We start from the raw sequence: 17,971 nt of genomic DNA, 5'->3' as shown, positions 1-17,971 counted from the left end.
GAACAGAGAAGGTGCTAGCAGGGAATTCTCTGCCTGCCTTTCCCCAGTGCTCTGCAAGCTCTCCAGGACAACATAAAATCTGGGGCTCTGTGCTTTCTTTCGTTCTGAACAAGTGTTACTGTTTTCTGCACAAAAGCGATTCTGCGAAGCAATGTGAACACTTCTGTTTCCCAGGCACAGAGAAGGTGCTAGCAGGGAATTCTCTGCCTGCTTTTCCCCAGTGCTCTGCAAGCTCTCCAGGACAACATAGAATCTGGGGCTCTGTGCTTTCTTTCGTTCTGAACAAGTGTTACTGTTTTCTGCACAAAAGTGATTCTGAGAAGCAATGTGAACACTTCTGTTTCCCAGGCACAGAGAAGGTGCTAGCAGGGAATTCTCTGCCTGCCTTTCCCCAGTGCTCTGCAAGCTCTCCAGGACAACATAAAATCTGGGGCTCTGTGCTTTCTTTCGTCTGAACAAGTGTTACTGTTTTCTGCACAAAAGCGATTCTGCGAAGCAATGTGAACAGGCACAGAGAAGGTGCTAGCAGGGAATTCTCTGCCTGCCTTTCCCCAGTGCTCTGCAAGCTCTCCAGGACAACATAAAATCTGGGGCTCTGTGCTTTCTTTCGTTCTGAACAAGTGTTACTGTTTTCTGCACAAAAGCGATTCTGCGAAGCAATGTGAACACTTCTGTTTCCCAGGCACAGAGAAGGTGCTAGCAGGGAATTCTCTGCCTGCCTTTCCCCAGTGCTCTGCAAGCTCTCCAGGACAACATAAAATCTGGGGCTCTGTGCTTTCTTTCGTCTGAACAAGTGTTACTGTTTTCTGCACAAAAGCGATTCTGCGAAGCAATGTGAACACTTCTGTTTCCCAGGAACAGAGAAGGTGCTAGCAGGGAATTCTCTGCCTGCTTTTCCCCAGTGCTCTGCAAGCTCTCCAGGACAACATAAAATCTGGGGCTCTGTGCTTTCTTTCGTTCTGAACAAGTGTTACTGTTTTCTGCACAAAAGCGATTCTGCGAAGCAATGTGAACACTTCTGTTTCCCAGGAACAGAGAAGGTGCTAGCAGGGAATTCTCTGCCTGCCTTTCCCCAGTGCTCTGCAAGCTCTCCAGGACAACATAAAATCTGGGGCTCTGTGCTTTCTTTCGTCTGAACAAGTGTTACTGTTTTCTGCACAAAAGCGATTCTGCGAAGCAATGTGAACACTTCTGTTTCCCAGGAACAGAGAAGGTGCTAGCAGGGAATTCTCTGCCTGCCTTTCCCCAGTGCTCTGCAAGCTCTCCAGGACAACATAAAATCTGGGGCTCTGTGCTTTCTTTCGTTCTGAACAAGTGTTACTGTTTTCTGCACAAAAGCGATTCTGCGAAGCAATGTGAACACTTCTGTTTCCCAGGAACAGAGAAGGTGCTAGCAGGGAATTCTCTGCCTGCTTTTCCCCAGTGCTCTGCAATCTCTCCAGGACAACATAAAATCTGGGGCTCTGTGCTTTCTTTCGTTCTGAACAAGTGTTACTGTTTTCTGCACAAAAGCGATTCTGCGAAGCAATGTGAACAGGCACAGAGAAGGTGCTAGCAGGGAATTCTCTGCCTGCCTTTCCCCAGTGCTCTGCAAGCTCTCCAGGACAACAGCAAATCTGGGGCTCTGTGCTTTCTTTCATTCTGAACAAGTGTTACTGTTTTCTGCACAAAAGCGATTCTGCAAAGCAATGTGAACACTTCTGTTTCCCAGGCACAGAGAAGGTGCTAGCAGGGAATTCTCTGCCTGCCTTTCCCCAGTGCTCTGCAAGCTCTCCAGGACAACATAAAATCTGGGGCTCTGTGCTTTCTTTCGTCTGAACAAGTGTTACTGTTTTCTGCACAAAAGCGATTCTGCGAAGCAAAGTGAACACTGCTGTTTCCCAGGAACAGAGAAGGTGCTAGCAGGGAATTCTCTGCCTGCTTTTCCCCAGTGCTCTGCAAGCTCTCCAGGACAACATAAAATCTGGGGCTCTGTGCTTTCTTTCGTTGTGAACAAGTGTTACTGTTTTCTGCACAAAAGCGATTCTGCGAAGCAATGTGAACACTTCTGTTTCCCAGGAACAGAGAAGGTGCTAGCAGGGAATTCTCTGCCTGCCTTTCCCCAGTGCTCTGCAAGCTCTCCAGGACAACATAAAATCTGGGGCTCTGTGCTTTCTTTCGTTCTGAACAAGTGTTACTGTTTTCTGCACAAAAGCGATTCTGCGAAGCAATGTGAACACTTCTGTTTCCCAGGAACAGAGAAGGTGCTAGCAGGGAATTCTCTGCCTGCTTTTCCCCAGTGCTCTGCGAGCTCTCCAGGACAACAGCAAATCTGGGGCTCTGTGCTTTCTTTCGTTGTGAACAAGTGTTACTGTTTTCTGCACAAAAGCGATTCTGCGAAGAAATGTGAACACTTCTGTTTCCCAGGCACAGAGAAGGTGCTAGCAGGGAATTCTCTGCCTGCCTTTCCCCAGTGCTCTGCAAGCTCTCCAGGACAACATAAAATCTGGGGCTCTGTGCTTTCTTTCGTTCTGAACAAGTGTTACTGTTTTCTGCACAAAAGTGATTCTGAGAAGCAATGTGAACACTTCTGTTTCCCAGGCACAGAGAAGGTGCTAGCAGGGAATTCTCTGCCTGCCTTTCCCCAGTGCTCTGCAAGCTCTCCAGGACAACATAAAATCTGGGGCTCTGTGCTTTCTTTCGTCTGAACAAGTGTTACTGTTTTCTGCACAAAAGCGATTCTGCGAAGCAATGTGAACAGGCACAGAGAAGGTGCTAGCAGGGAATTCTCTGCCTGCCTTTCCCCAGTGCTCTGCAAGCTCTCCAGGACAACATAAAATCTGGGGCTCTGTGCTTTCTTTCGTCTGAACAAGTGTTACTGTTTTCTGCACAAAAGCGATTCTGCGAAGCAATGTGAACACTTCTGTTTCCCAGGCACAGAGAAGGTGCTAGCAGGGAATTCTCTGCCTGCCTTTCCCCAGTGCTCTGCAAGCTCTCCAGGACAACATAAAATCTGGGGCTCTGTGCTTTCTTTCGTCTGAACAAGTGTTACTGTTTTCTGCACAAAAGCGATTCTGCGAAGCAATGTGAACAGGCACAGAGAAGGTGCTAGCAGGGAATTCTCTGCCTGCCTTTCCCCAGTGCTCTGCAAGCTCTCCAGGACAACATAAAATCTGGGGCTCTGTGCTTTCTTTCGTCTGAACAAGTGTTACTGTTTTCTGCACAAAAGCGATTCTGCGAAGCAATGTGAACACTTCTGTTTCCCAGGAACAGAGAAGGTGCTAGCAGGGAATTCTCTGCCTGCCTTTCCCCAGTGCTCTGCAAGCTCTCCAGGACAACATAAAATCTGGGGCTCTGTGCTTTCTTTCGTTCTGAACAAGTGTTACTGTTTTCTGCACAAAAGCGATTCTGCGAAGCAATGTGAACACTTCTGTTTCCCAGGCACAGAGAAGGTGCTAGCAGGGAATTCTCTGCCTGCTTTTCCCCAGTGCTCTGCAAGCTCTCCAGGACAACATAGAATCTGGGGCTCTGTGCTTTCTTTCGTTCTGAACAAGTGTTACTGTTTTCTGCACAAAAGTGATTCTGAGAAGCAATGTGAACACTTCTGTTTCCCAGGCACAGAGAAGGTGCTAGCAGGGAATTCTCTGCCTGCCTTTCCCCAGTGCTCTGCAAGCTCTCCAGGACAACATAAAATCTGGGGCTCTGTGCTTTCTTTCGTCTGAACAAGTGTTACTGTTTTCTGCACAAAAGCGATTCTGCGAAGCAATGTGAACAGGCACAGAGAAGGTGCTAGCAGGGAATTCTCTGCCTGCCTTTCCCCAGTGCTCTGCAAGCTCTCCAGGACAACATAAAATCTGGGGCTCTGTGCTTTCTTTCGTTCTGAACAAGTGTTACTGTTTTCTGCACAAAAGCGATTCTGCGAAGCAATGTGAACACTTCTGTTTCCCAGGCACAGAGAAGGTGCTAGCAGGGAATTCTCTGCCTGCCTTTCCCCAGTGCTCTGCAAGCTCTCCAGGACAACATAAAATCTGGGGCTCTGTGCTTTCTTTCGTCTGAACAAGTGTTACTGTTTTCTGCACAAAAGCGATTCTGCGAAGCAATGTGAACACTTCTGTTTCCCAGGAACAGAGAAGGTGCTAGCAGGGAATTCTCTGCCTGCTTTTCCCCAGTGCTCTGCAAGCTCTCCAGGACAACATAAAATCTGGGGCTCTGTGCTTTCTTTCGTTCTGAACAAGTGTTACTGTTTTCTGCACAAAAGCGATTCTGCGAAGCAATGTGAACACTTCTGTTTCCCAGGAACAGAGAAGGTGCTAGCAGGGAATTCTCTGCCTGCCTTTCCCCAGTGCTCTGCAAGCTCTCCAGGACAACATAAAATCTGGGGCTCTGTGCTTTCTTTCGTCTGAACAAGTGTTACTGTTTTCTGCACAAAAGCGATTCTGCGAAGCAATGTGAACACTTCTGTTTCCCAGGAACAGAGAAGGTGCTAGCAGGGAATTCTCTGCCTGCCTTTCCCCAGTGCTCTGCAAGCTCTCCAGGACAACATAAAATCTGGGGCTCTGTGCTTTCTTTCGTTCTGAACAAGTGTTACTGTTTTCTGCACAAAAGCGATTCTGCGAAGCAATGTGAACACTTCTGTTTCCCAGGAACAGAGAAGGTGCTAGCAGGGAATTCTCTGCCTGCTTTTCCCCAGTGCTCTGCAATCTCTCCAGGACAACATAAAATCTGGGGCTCTGTGCTTTCTTTCGTTCTGAACAAGTGTTACTGTTTTCTGCACAAAAGCGATTCTGCGAAGCAATGTGAACAGGCACAGAGAAGGTGCTAGCAGGGAATTCTCTGCCTGCCTTTCCCCAGTGCTCTGCAAGCTCTCCAGGACAACAGCAAATCTGGGGCTCTGTGCTTTCTTTCATTCTGAACAAGTGTTACTGTTTTCTGCACAAAAGCGATTCTGCAAAGCAATGTGAACACTTCTGTTTCCCAGGCACAGAGAAGGTGCTAGCAGGGAATTCTCTGCCTGCCTTTCCCCAGTGCTCTGCAAGCTCTCCAGGACAACATAAAATCTGGGGCTCTGTGCTTTCTTTCGTCTGAACAAGTGTTACTGTTTTCTGCACAAAAGCGATTCTGCGAAGCAAAGTGAACACTACTGCTTCCCAGGCACAGAGAAGGTGCTAGCAGGGAATTCTCTGCCTGCCTTTCCCCAGTGCTCTGCAAGCTCTCCAGGACAACATAAAATCTGGGGCTCTGTGCTTTCTTTCGTTGTGAACAAGTGTTACTGTTTTCTGCACAAAAGCGATTCTGCGAAGAAATGTGAACACTTCTGTTTCCCAGGCACAGAGAAGGTGCTAGCAGGGAATTCTCTGCCTGCCTTTCCCCAGTGCTCTGCAAGCTCTCCAGGACAACAGCAAATCTGGGGCTCTGTGCTTTCTTTCGTTGTGAACAATTGTTACTGTTTTCTGCACAAAAGCGATTCTGCGAAGCAATGTGAACAGGCACAGAGAAGGTGCTAGCAGGGAATTCTCTGCCTGCCTTTCCCCAGTGCTCTGCAAGCTCTCCAGGACAACATAGAATCTGGGGCTCTGTGCTTTCTTTCGTTCTGAACAAGTGTTACTGTTTTCTGCACAAAAGTGATTCTGCGAAGCAATGGGAACACTTCTGCTTCCCAGGCACAGAGAAGGTGCTAGCAGGGAATTCTCTGCCTGCCTTTCCCCAGTGCTCTGCAAGCTCTCCAGGACAACATAAAATCTGGGGCTCTGTGCTTTCTTTCGTCTGAACAAGTGTTACTGTTTTCTGCACAAAAGCGATTCTGCGAAGCAACGTGAACACTTCTGCTTCCCAGGCACAGAGAAGGTGCTAGCAGGGAATTCTCTGCCTGCCTTTCCCCAGTGCTCTGCAAGCTCTCAAGGACAACATAAAATCTGGGGCTCTGTGCTTTCTTTCGTTGTGAACAAGTGTTACTGTTTTCTGCACAAAAGCGATTCTGCGAAGCAATGTGAACACTTCTGTTTCCCAGGAACAGAGAACGTGCTAGCAGGGAATTCTCTGCCTGCTTTTCCCCAGTGCTCTGCAATCTCTCCAGGACAACATAAAATCTGGGGCTCTGTGCTTTCTTTCGTTCTGAACAAGTGTTACTGTTTTCTGCACAAAAGCGATTCTGCGAAGCAATGTGAACAGGCACAGAGAAGGTGCTAGCAGGGAATTCTCTGCCTGCCTTTCCCCAGTGCTCTGCAAGCTCTCCAGGACAACAGCAAATCTGGGGCTCTGTGCTTTCTTTCATTCTGAACAAGTGTTACTGTTTTCTGCACAAAAGCGATTCTGCAAAGCAATGTGAACACTTCTGTTTCCCAGGCACAGAGAAGGTGCTAGCAGGGAATTCTCTGCCTGCCTTTCCCCAGTGCTCTGCAAGCTCTCCAGGACAACATAAAATCTGGGGCTCTGTGCTTTCTTTCGTCTGAACAAGTGTTACTGTTTTCTGCACAAAAGCGATTCTGCGAAGCAAAGTGAACACTATTGCTTCCCAGGCACAGAGAAGGTGCTAGCAGGGAATTCTCTGCCTGCCTTTCCCCAGTGCTCTGCAAGCTCTCCAGGACAACATAAAATCTGGGGCTCTGTGCTTTCTTTCGTTGTGAACAAGTGTTACTGTTTTCTGCACAAAAGCGATTCTGCGAAGAAATGTGAACACTTCTGTTTCCCAGGCACAGAGAAGGTGCTAGCAGGGAATTCTCTGCCTGCCTTTCCCCAGTGCTCTGCAAGCTCTCCAGGACAACAGCAAATCTGGGGCTCTGTGCTTTCTTTCGTTGTGAACAATTGTTACTGTTTTCTGCACAAAAGCGATTCTGCGAAGCAATGTGAACAGGCACAGAGAAGGTGCTAGCAGGGAATTCTCTGCCTGCCTTTCCCCAGTGCTCTGCAAGCTCTCCAGGACAACATAAAATCTGGGGCTCTGTGCTTTCTTTCGTCTGAACAAGTGTTACTGTTTTCTGCACAAAAGCGATTCTGCGAAGCAATGTGAACACTTCTGCTTCCCAGGCACAGAGAAGGTGCTAGCAGGGAATTCTCTGCCTGCCTTTCCCCAGTGCTCTGCAAGCTCTCAAGGACAACATAAAATCTGTGGCTCTGTGCTTTCTTTCGTTCTGAACAAGTGTTACTGTTTTCTGCACAAAAGCGATTCTGCGAAGCAATGTGAACACTTCTGTTTCCCAGGCACAGAGAAGGTGCTAGCAGGGAATTCTCTGCCTGCCTTTCCCCAGTGCTCTGCAAGCTCTCCAGGACAACATAAAATCTGGGGCTCTGTGCTTTCTTTCGTTCTGAACAAGTGTTACTGTTTTCTGCACAAAAGCGATTCTGCGAAGCAATGTGAACAGGCACAGAGAAGGTGCTAGCAGGGAATTCTCTGCCTGCTTTTCCCCAGTGCTCTGCAAGCTCTCCAGGACAACATAAAATCTGGGGCTCTGTGCTTTCTTTCGTCTGAACAAGTGTTACTGTTTTCTGCACAAAAGCGATTCTGCGAAGCAATGTGAACACTTCTGTTTCCCAGGAACAGAGAAGGTGCTAGCAGGGAATTCTCTGCCTGCTTTTCCCCAGTGCTCTGCAAGCTCTCCAGGACAACATAAAATCTGGGGCTCTGTGCTTTCTTTCGTTGTGAACAAGTGTTACTGTTTTCTGCACAAAAGCGATTCTGCGAAGAAATGTGAACACTTCTGTTTCCCAGGCACAGAGAAGGTGCTAGCAGGGAATTCTCTGCCTGCCTTTCCCCAGTGCTCTGCAAGCTCTCCAGGACAACAGCAAATCTGGGGCTCTGTGCTTTCTTTCGTTGTGAACAATTGTTACTGTTTTCTGCACAAAAGCGATTCTGCGAAGCAATGTGAACACTTCTGTTTCCCAGGAACAGAGAAGGTGCTAGCAGGGAATTCTCTGCCTGCCTTTCCCCAGTGCTCTGCAAGCTCTCCAGGACAACATAAAATCTGGGGCTCTGTGCTTTCTTTCGTTCTGAACAAGTGTTACTGTTTTCTGCACAAAAGCGATTCTGCGAAGCAATGTGAACAGGCACAGAGAAGGTGCTAGCAGGGAATTCTCTGCCTGCCTTTCCCCAGTGCTCTGCAAGCTCTCCAGGACAACATAAAATCTGGGGCTCTGTGCTTTCTTTCGTCTGAACAAGTGTTACTGTTTTCTTCACAAAAGCGATTCTGCGAAGCAATGTGAACACTTCTGTTTCCCAGGAACAGAGAAGGTGCTAGCAGGGAATTCTCTGCCTGCTTTTCCCCAGTGCTCTGCAAGCTCTCCAGGACAACATAAAATCTGGGGCTCTATGCTTTCTTTCGTTGTGAACAAGTGTTACTGTTTTCTGCACAAAAGCGATTCTGCGAAGAAATGTGAACACTTCTGTTTCCCAGGCACAGAGAAGGTGCTAGCAGGGAATTCTCTGCCTGCCTTTCCCCAGTGCTCTGCAAGCTCTCCAGGACAACAGCAAATCTGGGGCTCTGTGCTTTCTTTCGTTGTGAACAATTGTTACTGTTTTCTGCACAAAAGCGATTCTGCGAAGCAATGTGAACACTTCTGTTTCCCAGGAACAGAGAAGGTGCTAGCAGGGAATTCTCTGCCTGCCTTTCCCCAGTGCTCTGCAAGCTCTCCAGGACAACATAAAATCTGGGGCTCTGTGCTTTCTTTCGTTCTGAACAAGTGTTACTGTTTTCTGCACAAAAGCGATTCTGCGAAGCAATGTGAACACTTCTGTTTCCCAGGCACAGAGAAGGTGCTAGCAGGGAATTCTCTGCCTGCCTTTCCCCAGTGCTCTGCAAGCTCTCCAGGACAACATAAAATCTGGGGCTCTGTGCTTTCTTTCGTTCTGAACAAGTGTTACTGTTTTCTGCACAAAAGCGATTCTGCGAAGCAATGTGAACACTTCTGTTTCCCAGGAACAGAGAAGGTGCTAGCAGGGAATTCTCTGCCTGCTTTTCCCCAGTGCTCTGCGAGCTCTCCAGGACAACAGCAAATCTGGGGCTCTGTGCTTTCTTTCGTTGTGAACAAGTGTTACTGTTTTCTGCACAAAAGCGATTCTGCGAAGAAATGTGAACACTTCTGTTTCCCAGGCACAGAGAAGGTGCTAGCAGGGAATTCTCTGCCTGCCTTTCCCCAGTGCTCTGCAAGCTCTCCAGGACAACATAAAATCTGGGGCTCTGTGCTTTCTTTCGTTCTGAACAAGTGTTACTGTTTTCTGCACAAAAGCGATTCTGCGAAGCAATGTGAACACTTCTGTTTCCCAGGCACAGAGAAGGTGCTAGCAGGGAATTCTCTGCCTGCTTTTCCCCAGTGCTCTGCAAGCTCTCCAGGACAACATAGAATCTGGGGCTCTGTGCTTTCTTTCGTTCTGAACAAGTGTTACTGTTTTCTGCACAAAAGTGATTCTGCGAAGCAATGTGAACACTTCTGCTTCCCAGGCACAGAGAAGGTGCTAGCAGGGAATTCTCTGCCTGCCTTTCCCCAGTGCTCTGCAAGCTCTCCAGGACAACATAAAATCTGGGGCTCTGTGCTTTCTTTCGTTCTGAACAAGTGTTACTGTTTTCTGCACAAAAGCGATTCTGCGAAGCAATGTGAACAGGCACAGAGAAGGTGCTAGCAGGGAATTCTCTGCCTGCCTTTCCCCAGTGCTCTGCAAGCTCTCCAGGACAACATAAAATCTGGGGCTCTGTGCTTTCTTTCGTCTGAACAAGTGTTACTGTTTTCTGCACAAAAGCGATTCTGCGAAGCAATGTGAACACTTCTGTTTCCCAGGAACAGAGAAGGTGCTAGCAGGGAATTCTCTGCCTGCCTTTCCCCAGTGCTCTGCAAGCTCTCCAGGACAACATAAAATCTGGGGCTCTGTGCTTTCTTTCGTTGTGAACAAGTGTTACTGTTTTCTGCACAAAAGCGATTCTGTGAAGAAATGTGAACACTTCTGTTTCCCAGGCACAGAGAAGGTGCTAGCAGGGAATTCTCTGCCTGCCTTTCCCCAGTGCTCTGCAAGCTCTCCAGGACAACATAAAATCTGGGGCTCTGTGCTTTCTTTCGTTCTGAACAAGTGTTACTGTTTTCTGCACAAAAGCGATTCTGCGAAGCAATGTGAACACTTCTGTTTCCCAGGAACAGAGAAGGTGCTAGCAGGGAATTCTCTGCCTGCCTTTCCCCAGTGCTCTGCAAGCTCTCCAGGACAACATAAAATCTGGGGCTCTGTGCTTTCTTTCGTTCTGAACAAGTGTTACTGTTTTCTGCACAAAAGCGATTCTGCGAAGCAATGTGAACACTTCTGTTTCCCAGGCACAGAGAAGGTGCTAGCAGGGAATTCTCTGCCTGCTTTTCCCCAGTGCTCTGCAAGCTCTCCAGGACAACATAGAATCTGGGGCTCTGTGCTTTCTTTCGTTCTGAACAAGTGTTACTGTTTTCTGCACAAAAGTGATTCTGAGAAGCAATGTGAACACTTCTTTTTCCCAGGCACAGAGAAGGTGCTAGCAGGGAATTCTCTGCCTGCCTTTCCCCAGTGCTCTGCAAGCTCTCCAGGACAACATAAAATCTGGGGCTCTGTGCTTTCTTTCGTCTGAACAAGTGTTACTGTTTTCTGCACAAAAGCGATTCTGCGAAGGAATGTGAACAGGCACAGAGAAGGTGCTAGCAGGGAATTCTCTGCCTGCCTTTCCCCAGTGCTCTGCAAGCTCTCCAGGACAACATAAAATCTGGGGCTCTGTGCTTTCTTTCGTCTGAACAAGTGTTACTGTTTTCTGCACAAAAGCGATTCTGCGAAGCAATGTGAACACTTCTGTTTCCCAGGAACAGAGAAGGTGCTAGCAGGGAATTCTCTGCCTGCCTTTCCCCAGTGCTCTGCAAGCTCTCCAGGACAACATAAAATCTGGGGCTCTGTGCTTTCTTTCGTCTGAACAAGTGTTACTGTTTTCTGCACAAAAGCGATTCTGCGAAGCAATGTGAACACTTCTGTTTCCCAGGAACAGAGAAGGTGCTAGCAGGGAATTCTCTGCCTGCTTTTCCCCAGTGCTCTGCAAGCTCTCCAGGACAACATAAAATCTGGGGCTCTGTGCTTTCTTTCGTTGTGAACAAGTGTTACTGTTTTCTGCACAAAAGCGATTCTGCGAAGCAATGTGAACACTTCTGTTTCCCAGGCACAGAGAAGGTGCTAGCAGGGAATTCTCTGCCTGCCTTTCCCCAGTGCTCTGCAAGCTCTCCAGGACAACATAAAATCTGGGGCTCTGTGCTTTCTTTCGTTCTGAACAAGTGTTACTGTTTTCTGCACAAAAGCGATTCTGCGAAGCAATGTGAACACTTCTGTTTCCCAGGCACAGAGAAGGTGCTAGCAGGGAATTCTCTGCCTGCTTTTCCCCAGTGCTCTGCAAGCTCTCCAGGACAACATAGAATCTGGGGCTCTGTGCTTTCTTTCGTTCTGAACAAGTGTTACTGTTTTCTGCACAAAAGTGATTCTGCGAAGCAATGTGAACATTTCTGCTTCCGAGGCACAGAGAAGGTGCTAGCAGGGAATTCTCTGCCTGCCTTTCCCCAGTGCTCTGCAAGCTCTCCAGGACAACATAAAATCTGGGGCTCTGTGCTTTCTTTCGTCTGAACAAGTGTTACTGTTTTCTGCACAAAAGCGATTCTGCGAAGCAATGTGAACACTTCTGTTTCCCAGGAACAGAGAAGGTGCTAGCAGGGAATTCTCTGCCTGCTTTTCCCCAGTGCTCTGCAAGCTCTCCAGGACAACATAAAATCTGGGGCTCTGTGCTTTCTTTCGTTCTGAACAAGTGTTACTGTTTTCTGCACAAAAGCGATTCTGCGAAGCAATGTGAACACTTCTGTTTCCCAGGAACAGAGAAGGTGCTAGCAGGGAATTCTCTGCCTGCCTTTCCCCAGTGCTCTGCAAGCTCTCCAGGACAACATAAAATCTGGGGCTCTGTGCTTTCTTTCGTCTGAACAAGTGTTACTGTTTTCTGCACAAAAGCGATTCTGCGAAGCAATGTGAACACTTCTGTTTCCCAGGAACAGAGAAGGTGCTAGCAGGGAATTCTCTGCCTGCTTTTCCCCAGTGCTCTGCAAGCTCTCCAGGACAACATAAAATCTGGGGCTCTGTGCTTTCTTTCGTTCTGAACAAGTGTTACTGTTTTCTGCACAAAAGCGATTCTGCGAAGCAATGTGAACACTTCTGTTTCCCAGGAACAGAGAAGGTGCTAGCAGGGAATTCTCTGCCTGCCTTTCCCCAGTGCTCTGCAAGCTCTCCAGGACAACATAAAATCTGGGGCTCTGTGCTTTCTTTCGTCTGAACAAGTGTTACTGTTTTCTGCACAAAAGCGATTCTGCGAAGCAATGTGAACACTTCTGTTTCCCAGGAACAGAGAAGGTGCTAGCAGGGAATTCTCTGCCTGCCTTTCCCCAGTGCTCTGCAAGCTCTCCAGGACAACATAGAATCTGGGGCTCTGTGCTTTCTTTCGTTCTGAACAAGTGTTACTGTTTTCTGCACAAAAGCGATTCTGCGAAGCAATGTGAACACTTCTGTTTCCCAGGAACAGAGAAGGTGCTAGCAGGGAATTCTCTGCCTGCTTTTCCCCAGTGCTCTGCAATCTCTCCAGGACAACATAAAATCTGGGGCTCTGTGCTTTCTTTCGTTCTGAACAAGTGTTACTGTTTTCTGCACAAAAGCGATTCTGCGAAGCAATGTGAACAGGCACAGAGAAGGTGCTAGCAGGGAATTCTCTGCCTGCCTTTCCCCAGTGCTCTGCAAGCTCTCCAGGACAACATAGAATCTGGGGCTCTGTGCTTTCTTTCGTCTGAACAAGTGTTACTGTTTTCTGCACAAAAGCGATTCTGCGAAGCAACGTGAACACTTCTGCTTCCCAGGCACAGAGAAGGTGCTAGCAGGGAATTCTCTGCCTGCCTTTCCCCAGTGCTCTGCAAGCTCTCAAGGACAACATAAAATCTGTGGCTCTGTGCTTTCTTTCGTTCTGAACAAGTGTTACTGTTTTCTGCACAAAAGCGATTCTGCGAAGCAATGTGAACACTTCTGTTTCCCAGGCACAGAGAAGGTGCTAGCAGGGAATTCTCTGCCTGCCTTTCCCCAGTGCTCTGCAAGCTCTCCAGGACAACATAAAATCTGGGGCTCTGTGCTTTCTTTCGTTCTGAACAAGTGTTACTGTTTTCTGCACAAAAGTGATTCTGCGAAGGAATGTGAACAGGCACAGAGAAGGTGCTAGCAGGGAATTCTCTGCCTGCCTTTCCCCAGTGCTCTGCAAGCTCTCCAGGACAACATAAAATCTGGGGCTCTGTGCTTTCTTTCATTCTGAACAAGTGTTACTGTTTTCTTCACAAAAGCGATTCTGCGAAGCAATGTGAACACTTCTGTTTCCCAGGAACAGAGAAGGTGCTAGCAGGGAATTCTCTGCCTGCTTTTCCCCAGTGCTCTGCAAGCTCTCCAGGACAACATAAAATCTGGGGCTCTGTGCTTTCTTTCGTTGTGAACAAGTGTTACTGTTTTCTGCACAAAACCGATTCTGCGAAGAAATGTGAACACTTCTGTTTCCCAGGAACAGAGAAGGTGCTAGCAGGGAATTCTCTGCCTGCTTTTCCCCAGTGCTCTGCGAGCTCTCCAGGACAACAGCAAATCTGGGGCTCTGTGCTTTCTTTCGTTGTGAACAAGTGTTACTGTTTTCTGCACAAAAGCGATTCTGCGAAGAAATGTGAACACTTCTGTTTCCCAGGCACAGAGAAGGTGCTAGCAGGGAATTCTCTGCCTGCCTTTCCCCAGTGCTCTGCAAGCTCTCCAGGACAACATAAAATCTGGGGCTCTGTGCTTTCTTTCGTTCTGAACAAGTGTTACTGTTTTCTGCACAAAAGCGATTCTGCGAAGCAATGTGAACAGGCACAGAGAAGGTGCTAGCAGGGAATTCTCTGCCTGCCTTTCCCCAGTGCTCTGCAAGCTCTCCAGGACAACAGCAAATCTGGGGCTCTGTGCTTTCTTTCATTCTGAACAAGTGTTACTGTTTTCTGCACAAAAGCGATTCTGCAAAGCAATGTGAACACTTCTGTTTCCCAGGCACAGAGAAGGTGCTAGCAGGGAATTCTCTGCCTGCCTTTCCCCAGTGCTCTGCAAGCTCTCCAGGACAACATAAAATCTGGGGCTCTGTGCTTTCTTTCGTCTGAACAAGTGTTACTGTTTTCTGCACAAAAGCGATTCTGCGAAGCAACGTGAACACTACTGCTTCCCAGGCACAGAGAAGGTGCTAGCAGGGAATTCTCTGCCTGCCTTTCCCCAGTGCTCTGCAAGCTCTCCAGGACAACATAAAATCTGGGGCTCTGTGCTTTCTTTCGTTGTGAACAAGTGTTACTGTTTTCTGCACAAAACCGATTCTGCGAAGAAATGTGAACACTTCTGTTTCCCAGGCACAGAGAAGGTGCTAGCAGGGAATTCTCTGCCTGCCTTTCCCCAGTGCTCTGCAAGCTCTCCAGGACAACAGCAAATCTGGGGCTCTGTGCTTTCTTTCGTTGTGAACAATTGTTACTGTTTTCTGCACAAAAGCGATTCTGCGAAGCAACGTGAACAGGCACAGAGAAGGTGCTAGCAGGGAATTCTCTGCCTGCCTTTCCCCAGTGCTCTGCAAGCTCTCCAGGACAACATAGAATCTGGGGCTCTGTGCTTTCTTTCGTTCTGAACAAGTGTTACTGTTTTCTGCACAAAAGTGATTCTGCGAAGCAATGGGAACACTTCTGCTTCCCAGGCACAGAGAAGGTGCTAGCAGGGAATTCTCTGCCTGCCTTTCCCCAGTGCTCTGCAAGCTCTCCAGGACAACATAAAATCTGGGGCTCTGTGCTTTCTTTCGTCTGAACAAGTGTTACTGTTTTCTGCACAAAAGCGATTCTGCGAAGCAACGTGAACACTTCTGCTTCCCAGGCACAGAGAAGGTGCTAGCAGGGAATTCTCTGCCTGCCTTTCCCCAGTGCTCTGCAAGCTCTCAAGGACAACATAAAATCTGTGGCTCTGTGCTTTCTTTCGTTCTGAACAAGTGTTACTGTTTTCTGCACAAAAGCGATTCTGCGAAGCAATGTGAACACTTCTGTTTCCCAGGCACAGAGAAGGTGCTAGCAGGGAATTCTCTGCCTGCCTTTCCCCAGTGCTCTGCAAGCTCTCCAGGACAACATAAAATCTGGGGCTCTGTGCTTTCTTTCGTTCTGAACAAGTGTTAGTGTTTTCTGCACAAAAGCGATTCTGCGAAGCAATGTGAACAGGCACAGAGAAGGTGCTAGCAGGGAATTCTCTGCCTGCTTTTCCCCAGTGCTCTGCAAGCTCTCCAGGACAACATAAAATCTGGGGCTCTGTGCTTTCTTTCGTCTGAACAAGTGTTACTGTTTTCTTCACAAAAGCGATTCTGCGAAGCAATGTGAACACTTCTGTTTCCCAGGAACAGAGAAGGTGCTAGCAGGGAATTCTCTGCCTGCTTTTCCCCAGTGCTCTGCAAGCTCTCCAGGACAACATAAAATCTGGGGCTCTGTGCTTTCTTTCGTTGTGAACAAGTGTTACTGTTTTCTGCACAAAAGCGATTCTGCGAAGAAATGTGAACACTTCTGTTTCCCAGGCACAGAGAAGGTGCTAGCAGGGAATTCTCTGCCTGCCTTTCCCCAGTGCTCTGCAAGCTCTCCAGGACAACAGCAAATCTGGGGCTCTGTGCTTTCTTTCGTTGTGAACTATTGTTACTGTTTTCTGCACAAAAGCGATTCTGCGAAGCAATGTGAACACTTCTGTTTCCCAGGAACAGAGAAGGTGCTAGCAGGGAATTCTCTGCCTGCCTTTCCCCAGTGCTCTGCAAGCTCTCCAGGACAACATAAAATCTGGGGCTCTGTGCTTTCTTTCGTTCTGAACAAGTGTTACTGTTTTCTGCACAAAAGCGATTCTGCGAAGGAATGTGAACAGGCACAGAGAAGGTGCTAGCAGGGAATTCTCTGCCTGCCTTTCCCCAGTGCTCTGCAAGCTCTCCAGGACAACATAAAATCTGGGGCTCTGTGCTTTCTTTCGTCTGAACAAGTGTTACTGTTTTCTTCACAAAAGCGATTCTGCGAAGCAATGTGAACACTTCTGTTTCCCAGGAACAGAGAAGGTGCTAGCAGGGAATTCTCTGCCTGCTTTTCCCCAGTGCTCTGCAAGCTCTCCAGGACAACATAAAATCTGGGGCTCTATGCTTTCTTTCGTTGTGAACAAGTGTTACTGTTTTCTGCACAAAAGCGATTCTGCGAAGAAATGTGAACACTTCTGTTTCCCAGGCACAGAGAAGGTGCTAGCAGGGAATTCTCTGCCTGCCTTTCCCCAGTGCTCTGCAAGCTCTCCAGGACAACAGCAAATCTGGGGCTCTGTGCTTTCTTTCGTTGTGAACAATTGTTACTGTTTTCTGCACAAAAGCGATTCTGCGAAGCAATGTGAACACTTCTGTTTCCCAGGAACAGAGAAGGTGCTAGCAGGGAATTCTCTGCCTGCCTTTCCCCAGTGCTCTGCAAGCTCTCCAGGACAACATAAAATCTGGGGCTCTGTGCTTTCTTTCGTTCTGAACAAGTGTTACTGTTTTCTGCACAAAAGCGATTCTGCGAAGCAATGTGAACACTTCTGTTTCCCAGGAACAGAGAAGGTGCTAGCAGGGAATTCTCTGCCTGCTTTTCCCCAGTGCTCTGCGAGCTCTCCAGGACAACAGCAAATCTGGGGCTCTGTGCTTTCTTTCGTTGTGAACAAGTGTTACTGTTTTCTGCACAAAAGCGATTCTGCGAAGAAATGTGAACACTTCTGTTTCCCAGGCACAGAGAAGGTGCTAGCAGGGAATTCTCTGCCTGCCTTTCCCCAGTGCTCTGCAAGCTCTCCAGGACAACATAAAATCTGGGGCTCTGTGCTTTCTTTCGTTGTGAACAATTGTTACTGTTTTCTGCACAAAAGCGATTCTGCGAAGCAATGTGAACAGGCACAGAGAAGGTGCTAGCAGGGAATTCTCTGCCTGCCTTTCCCCAGTGCTCTGCAAGCTCTCCAGGACAACATAGAATCTGGGGCTCTGTGCTTTCTTTCGTTCTGAACAAGTGTTACTGTTTTCTGCACAAAAGTGATTCTGCGAAGCAATGGGAACACTTCTGCTTCCCAGGCACAGAGAAGGTGCTAGCAGGGAATTCTCTGCCTGCCTTTCCCCAGTGCTCTGCAAGCTCTCCAGGACAACATAAAATCTGGGGCTCTGTGCTTTCTTTCGTCTGAACAAGTGTTACTGTTTTCTGCACAAAAGCGATTCTGCGAAGCAACGTGAACACTTCTGCTTCCCAGGCACAGAGAAGGTGCTAGCAGGGAATTCTCTGCCTGCCTTTCCCCAGTGCTCTGCAAGCTCTCAAGGACAACATAAAATCTGTGGCTCTGTGCTTTCTTTCGTTCTGAACAAGTGTTACTGTTTTCTGCACAAAAGCGATTCTGCGAAGCAATGTGAACACTTCTGTTTCCCAGGCACAGAGAAGGTGCTAGCAGGGAATTCTCTGCCTGCCTTTCCCCAGTGCTCTGCAAGCTCTCCAGGACAACATAAAATCTGGGGCTCTGTGCTTTCTTTCGTTCTGAACAAGTGTTACTGTTTTCTGCACAAAAGCGATTCTGCGAAGCAATGTGAACAGGCACAGAGAAGGTGCTAGCAGGGAATTCTCTGCCTGCTTTTCCCCAGTGCTCTGCAAGCTCTCCAGGACAACATAAAATCTGGGGCTCTGTGCTTTCTTTCGTCTGAACAAGTGTTACTGTTTTCTTCACAAAAGCGATTCTGCGAAGCAATGTGAACACTTCTGTTTCCCAGGAACAGAGAAGGTGCTAGCAGGGAATTCTCTGCCTGCTTTTCCCCAGTGCTCTGCAAGCTCTCCAGGACAACATAAAATCTGGGGCTCTGTGCTTTCTTTCGTTGTGAACAAGTGTTACTGTTTTCTGCACAAAAGCGATTCTGCGAAGCAATGTGAACACTTCTGTTTCCCAGGAACA

This window comes from Strix uralensis, unplaced genomic scaffold (assembly GCF_047716275.1).
Source record: "Strix uralensis isolate ZFMK-TIS-50842 unplaced genomic scaffold, bStrUra1 scaffold_47, whole genome shotgun sequence".
Lineage (NCBI taxonomy): Eukaryota > Metazoa > Chordata > Aves > Strigiformes > Strigidae > Strix > Strix uralensis.
This window is presented reverse-complemented; position numbering follows the sequence as displayed.